The sequence below is a fragment of the Cervus canadensis genome, chromosome 3, assembly GCF_019320065.1.
Source record: "Cervus canadensis isolate Bull #8, Minnesota chromosome 3, ASM1932006v1, whole genome shotgun sequence".
NCBI lineage: Eukaryota > Metazoa > Chordata > Mammalia > Artiodactyla > Cervidae > Cervus > Cervus canadensis.
In genome coordinates this window covers 47,198,544-47,204,543 of record NC_057388.1, presented here as the reverse complement: position 1 = coordinate 47,204,543, position 6,000 = coordinate 47,198,544, and positions in this window count along the sequence as shown.

Sequence of the window (6,000 nt, the reverse complement as noted above, 5' to 3'; positions counted from 1 at the left end):
AAAATTTACAAATTCAGTGATTAATAATCCAATGAAGTAATAACAGCAAAGGCTTTCTGGTTCTAGTCTTAGCATCTGTTAACTTATTGAACTCTCACAAGACATGTGCAATGATCTGTTTTATAGATGAGGAAACTGAGGCAGAGAGGAGACAAGGAGGGTTCCCAGAGTTAGACCCTCCTTGTCTCCTCTCTGCCTCAGTTTCCTCATCTATAGAACAGAGTCTGGAGAATCCCCTGGACAGAGGAGCCTGACGGGCTACAGTCTATGGAGCTGCAAAGAGTCAGATACTGAAGTGACTTAGCATGGACACACACACACACACACACACACTTAGCATGGACACACACACACACACACACACACACACACCCCAGAGTTAAACAGCTAATAGGAAAGAGACCTAGGATTTGAACCCAAGCAGCCTGGTTATGGGAACTCTGCTCCTAACTTCTACATTAGTTAGCGCTAGAATAGATGTTTACTTTTACTTTCAATTGGAGGTTTGTATTTGCAGAACAGAAATAGAGATACAGAAATAGAGAACAAACATGGATACCAAGGGGGAAAGGAAGGTGGGACGAATTAGGAGATTGCAATTGACAGACAGGTACTATTGATACTATGTATATGATACTATGTATAGGATACTATATATATGTTACTATGTATACGGTACTATGTATACGATACTATTTTTGTGATACTATGTATGTGATACTATGTATATGGTACTATGTATATGATACTATGTATATGATACTATGTATGTGATACTATGTATACGGTACTATGTATACCGTACTATGTATATGATACTATGTATGTGATACTATCTATATGATACTATGTATACAGTACTATGTATACGGTACTATGTATACGGTACTACGTATACGATACTATGTATGTGATACTATGTATGTGATACTATGTATACAGTACTATGTATACAATACTATGTATACGGTACTACGTATACGATACTATGTATGTGACACTATGTATACGGTACTATGTATACAATACTACGTATACGATACTATGTATGTGATACTATGTATGTGATACTATGTATATGGTACTATGTATACAATACTATGTATGTGATACTATGTATACAGTACTATGTATACGGTACTATGTATATGATACTATGTATACGATACTATGTATGTGATACTATCTATATGATACTATGTATATGATACTATGTATACGGTACTATGTATATGGTACTATGTATATGATACTATGTATACGGTACTATATATATTGATACTATGTAATAGATGCCTAATGGGAACTTACTTTATGGCTCTGGGGACTCTACTCAGTGCTCTGTGGTGACCTAAATGGGAAGGAAACTCAAAAAGAAGGGATATATGTATACGTAAAGCTTACTCACGTTGCTGTACAACAGAAACTAACACAACATTGTAAAGCAACTATATTCCAATAAAAACTAGAAGGATAATAAATCCACTTATCAAAAAATAAAAAATAAAACCGGAAAATTTCCTTCCTTATTAGGCTAAGAGCAGGTGAAGCGAATTGCCGTTTATGTTTCCTCTCTTTGCACCTAGTCTGTGTGTGCAATTAGAGGGTCATAGGTCAACCCATCCCCCATTTTTTCATGCTGGAAAGGCTTTTATACAGTGACCTTCCATCTAGTAATAGGACCTCTGTGACTAAAGTCCATGACACTTCGTTGGATAAAATAAATATCTCAAGAGCAGTCTGCATCTGCAGGTGCGCAATGGAAAAGTGAGGCAAGGATGAGTACAGTTCCACATGAAAACCCTCACGTCTCAGTAGTTTTTACAGAATTGGAGCACTTTATACACTTCTCAAGAATAAAAAAGGGAAACTCCAAGGCAACAATTCTCAAAGTTTTTCACATTATGAATTCTCTCTACTATTTTGGAATGCGTTCCCTCATAAGACTTCATTTTTTGAAAGCTCGTTGTCAATCAAGCGGGTCACAATTAAGTAATGCAGGATTTCCCACTTTATTCAAAGTCTTATATAATGGTCAATTAGAAATTGAGGAAAAAGAGATAACTAGATATTACACCAAGCTGGAAAAACTCAGCCGACAAGCTAGAAATTCAGTATTTCTATTAGTCATGAGAACGAATCTGGGTAAACGCATGGTCCCTGTAATGCGCTCTTAGGCTTCTTCCCGTATGTTTGCTTTCCTTAGTTTTCTTTGAATTACAGGAAGTACCTACCGCTTAGTGAGCATCAGTTCTGCTGGGCAGTTTGCTTGCTTCATGTCTCATGTTCTCACTAAAATACAGATCGGGTATGACTCATTTCACTGATGAGAACCCCAGGTTCCCAGAGAAGCTAAGAAATGTACTCCAGGTTAACATGGAGCAGTGCCAGAGTCCACACGGGCCACGTCTGCCTGACCTAAGTCCTGCTGCTTTATCCATTATAACAGCTGGTATCTTTTGGGGAACCTATGGTATGTGAATTACAACTCAAAATAAATGGAAGGAAGGAAGGACAGAGAAAAGGAAGGAAGAGAAGGAAGAATCACTGAGATCCAGACTTCACCATAGGCCAGGCATCAGACTTTAAAAAATTTTCTTTCAGTAATTTGAATGTGCAGCTGGTTGAGGCAGCAAATGGTCAAAACAGTTCCAACGTTGCCAGCTCAGATCTCAGGCAGCAAGGAACCATCATAGGGCTCATTATAGTGTAGAACTTGCTTTCCTGGAAAGTGTTCTGACCACTGACACATCAATTTCCTAAGGAAATAAAATGTATGTACTAAGATCTAGGTGCCAAGATGTTGATTAACTATAGCACCATTTACAGAAACCCACATTAATCCAAATGCCCAATTAGAAACTAAAAAATACAGGATGTCATATGACAGACTATTATGCATCTTCCTAAAAAATGTAAGTTATTTAAAGAAGAGGAAAATTAAGAAGTGTATTTGAAAACTATTATGCCTAGGAAACCCCAGTAAAATCATTAGATTATACCATCACATGAATCAAAATCAATCGAAACACTAAAAGCTGCATTAAGATATCTTGCTTCAACCACTGTTAGGTACCTCCCTACCTCTTACAGGTTACACTTCCATTTCCTCTGCATCATTCTGGCTTTTATTTATTTAGCAAATTCAAATGAACATACAAATAGTAAATAAATAAAACACAAATGTATATGCATGAATACATACTCTAATTTCCTGCTTCATACACAGGGGTAGTAAACAATATACATTATTCTGCGTTTCTTTGAGCTTACACAGCATAGGGTTCTTTTATGTCAGTCTCTATGGACACATAGAAACCTGTGTGATATTTCACTGGTGAATATACAATACTTTACAAAATTTCCCCATGATATATTATTGGCTTTTTCCCACTCTTTCGCTGTTACAAAAGATGTTGAAATTATAACAGTGTTTTGTGTTATTTTGACTATGTGTATTGGGTCATTTTGACAGCAATGGCCAACTTGCCCATGACGGTTGCTGTTATTCAGTTGTGTCCAACTCTTTGCGACCCCATGAACTGCATACCCCAGGCTTCTCTGCCTATCACTATCTCCCTGAGCTTGCTCAAGCTCATGTCCATTGAGTCGGTGATGCCATCCAACCATCTCATCCTCTGTCGCCCCCTTCACCTCTTGCCCTTAATCTTTCCCAGCATCAGGGTCTTTTCCACTGGGTCAGTTCGTTGCATCAGGTGGCCAAAGTATTGGAGTTTCAGCTTCAGCATCGGTCCTTCCAATGAATATTCAGGACTGATTTCCTTTAGGATGGCCTGTGATGGACACAGCACCAACCTGCACCTATACCACGGTGTAGGTTAATACGGGGAGAGCAATGTCATAGGACAGGATTTTGCTGATCTGTCAGGTGAAAACTAATATCTCATTTATCTCATTGTGTTAATTTGCTTTTCTCTTTCTGTGAGTGAGGATAAGCATCTCTTTATATATTTAAAGTCAATTCAGATTTCCTTTCCTCTGCAGTATTTATTCATGTCCTTTGATCACTTTTTCTATTGAGTAACAATAGTAACACGTATTATAACAATGCTCATTTATACATGTGTCTGTTTCTATAGGTACAGACAAAACAAAAAGGTCACTGCATGGTGCATGGGTGAAAAAAATAAGTGATTCGAAAATCCTTTTTGTGTATTAGAAAAAACATTGTCTCCTTTAAAATTGGGAAGGTGTTTTTTGTTTGTTTGATTACAATCTGCTTCAGCTTCCATGAAACCAGTTCTTTTGAAAACCAAATAGAAGTTCAGATCTGGAAACAAAAGAAGAGCAACCAGATACAAGAAAGAAGAAATCTAATTTAGTCTTCTTGGTTCTGAAAAATGTGATCAGGCATCGTTAGCCCAAATATCTGGCCCTCCTCTTAGCCATCTGAAACTATTTCTGCATTGGGAAAGCACAGAAGGCAAGATGGAAAAAATGCAAACCACCGAATGTTTTGTGCAGCTGATTTCCCTGCCGGGGCCCCCAAGGGCAGTGCTGGGTAGTTTCCAACTTCTCAGCAACTTCCTGCCTCTCTCACCCTGGGCAGCCCTGGCCTGGGAGGCGCAGAGAAGGGAGGGCAGTGGGGGTGGGGAGACAGCCTGAGTGGCAACAGGAGGGCGCTGGTGTGGCTTGTGAGGGTTTCAATTTTGTTCACGTGCTCTGTCAAGTGTGGTTGATTCATGGAAAAAGCTCAAAGTCAAACTGGCCTTCACTGGCTGGATCTCTGCAAAGTGTAGCTGGGGTGTCACAAAGAAATAAGAACAGTTAAACCACAACCAACTTTGCTCACTTTCAAAGGGTCACAGTTAATGGAATAAAAAGTCCTTCTCACAGTCTTGCGATTGCTATCACACATACTCTGGGCTGGGGGTTCAGGTTCCCCACTTTTATAGACAGAGTTCATCCAATGAGCTCCTCTGTGAGTTGGGAACCTTATGCTCAGGATGTCCAAATGCTGCACCTCAAGACCCCGAAGGAAAGGGCAGACAGGACACCTTGGAACACAGGACTCCTTCCACCAACCACCTGTGCTCTTCCCCGATCTGTGAGGCTGATATGTCTTGGTTTCTTTTCTCAGTGTAGACCAGGTGACATGAGACCCGATCCCTGAACCCAGTGACTTGGAAAGACTGCAGATGTGGGCAACAGGGATGCGCTTTCTCCCTCATGAGAAACGAGATACAGAAGGCCCCGGGGTCACCTAGCTGTGCAACTGAGTATCATATATACTGAGTCACCCAAGCCTCCTAAAGGGACAAAATGACTTCAGAGTCAATCTGAGCAAGGCTTTCCAGATGGTAAATCAGACAACAGTGTGTCGGGTGAATAGCAGAGGGCTGCTCGGCAACATGAGCATGAAGAGCAGGTGGCTCCCCTCCCCACCCAGCAGGTCCAGAGAGGGGTCCAGGCCCTGGACTCCATCCGTCCAGCTCCAGAGGGAAGCAGGGCTCTGGCTGAGGTCAAGGCTTCAGCTCTCACAGTCAGAACTTGCAGCACACTCAAGTCACATCCTTCCTTCCTCTTGTCTTTTCTCTGAGAGCCAACATCTGGGGTCCCTGCCCTCCCAGGAGGACTAGCCACGTCCTCCTAGTCCAGCCTGAGCATAGGGGGAGAGCTCCTTCCTAGGTTAAAGTCACACGCTGATGTCCGGCTCAGGCCCCGCTGTGGTCATGGTGTAGATGCAGGTCCACTCCTGGGACAGGACATTCTCACTGTGATGACGCCATTGACGGCTTGAGGTCTTAGTCCACAGCCTGACCCTGGAGCTCCCCCTTTCTCCACGTAAGGCGCTCCTTCTGGTGAGGCCCCAGGCTCCGAGGGAGCTCCAGCTGCACTTCTGTTCTTAAATGACATAATGAATAATGACAGGAAACTGACAGACATGCTGCTTCCCATGAAGCACTGAGTCGAATATTTCTTTTTAACGAAAACAGCTCACAATAGAATTGAGTTCATTTTGATTCAAGCTAACTAAAC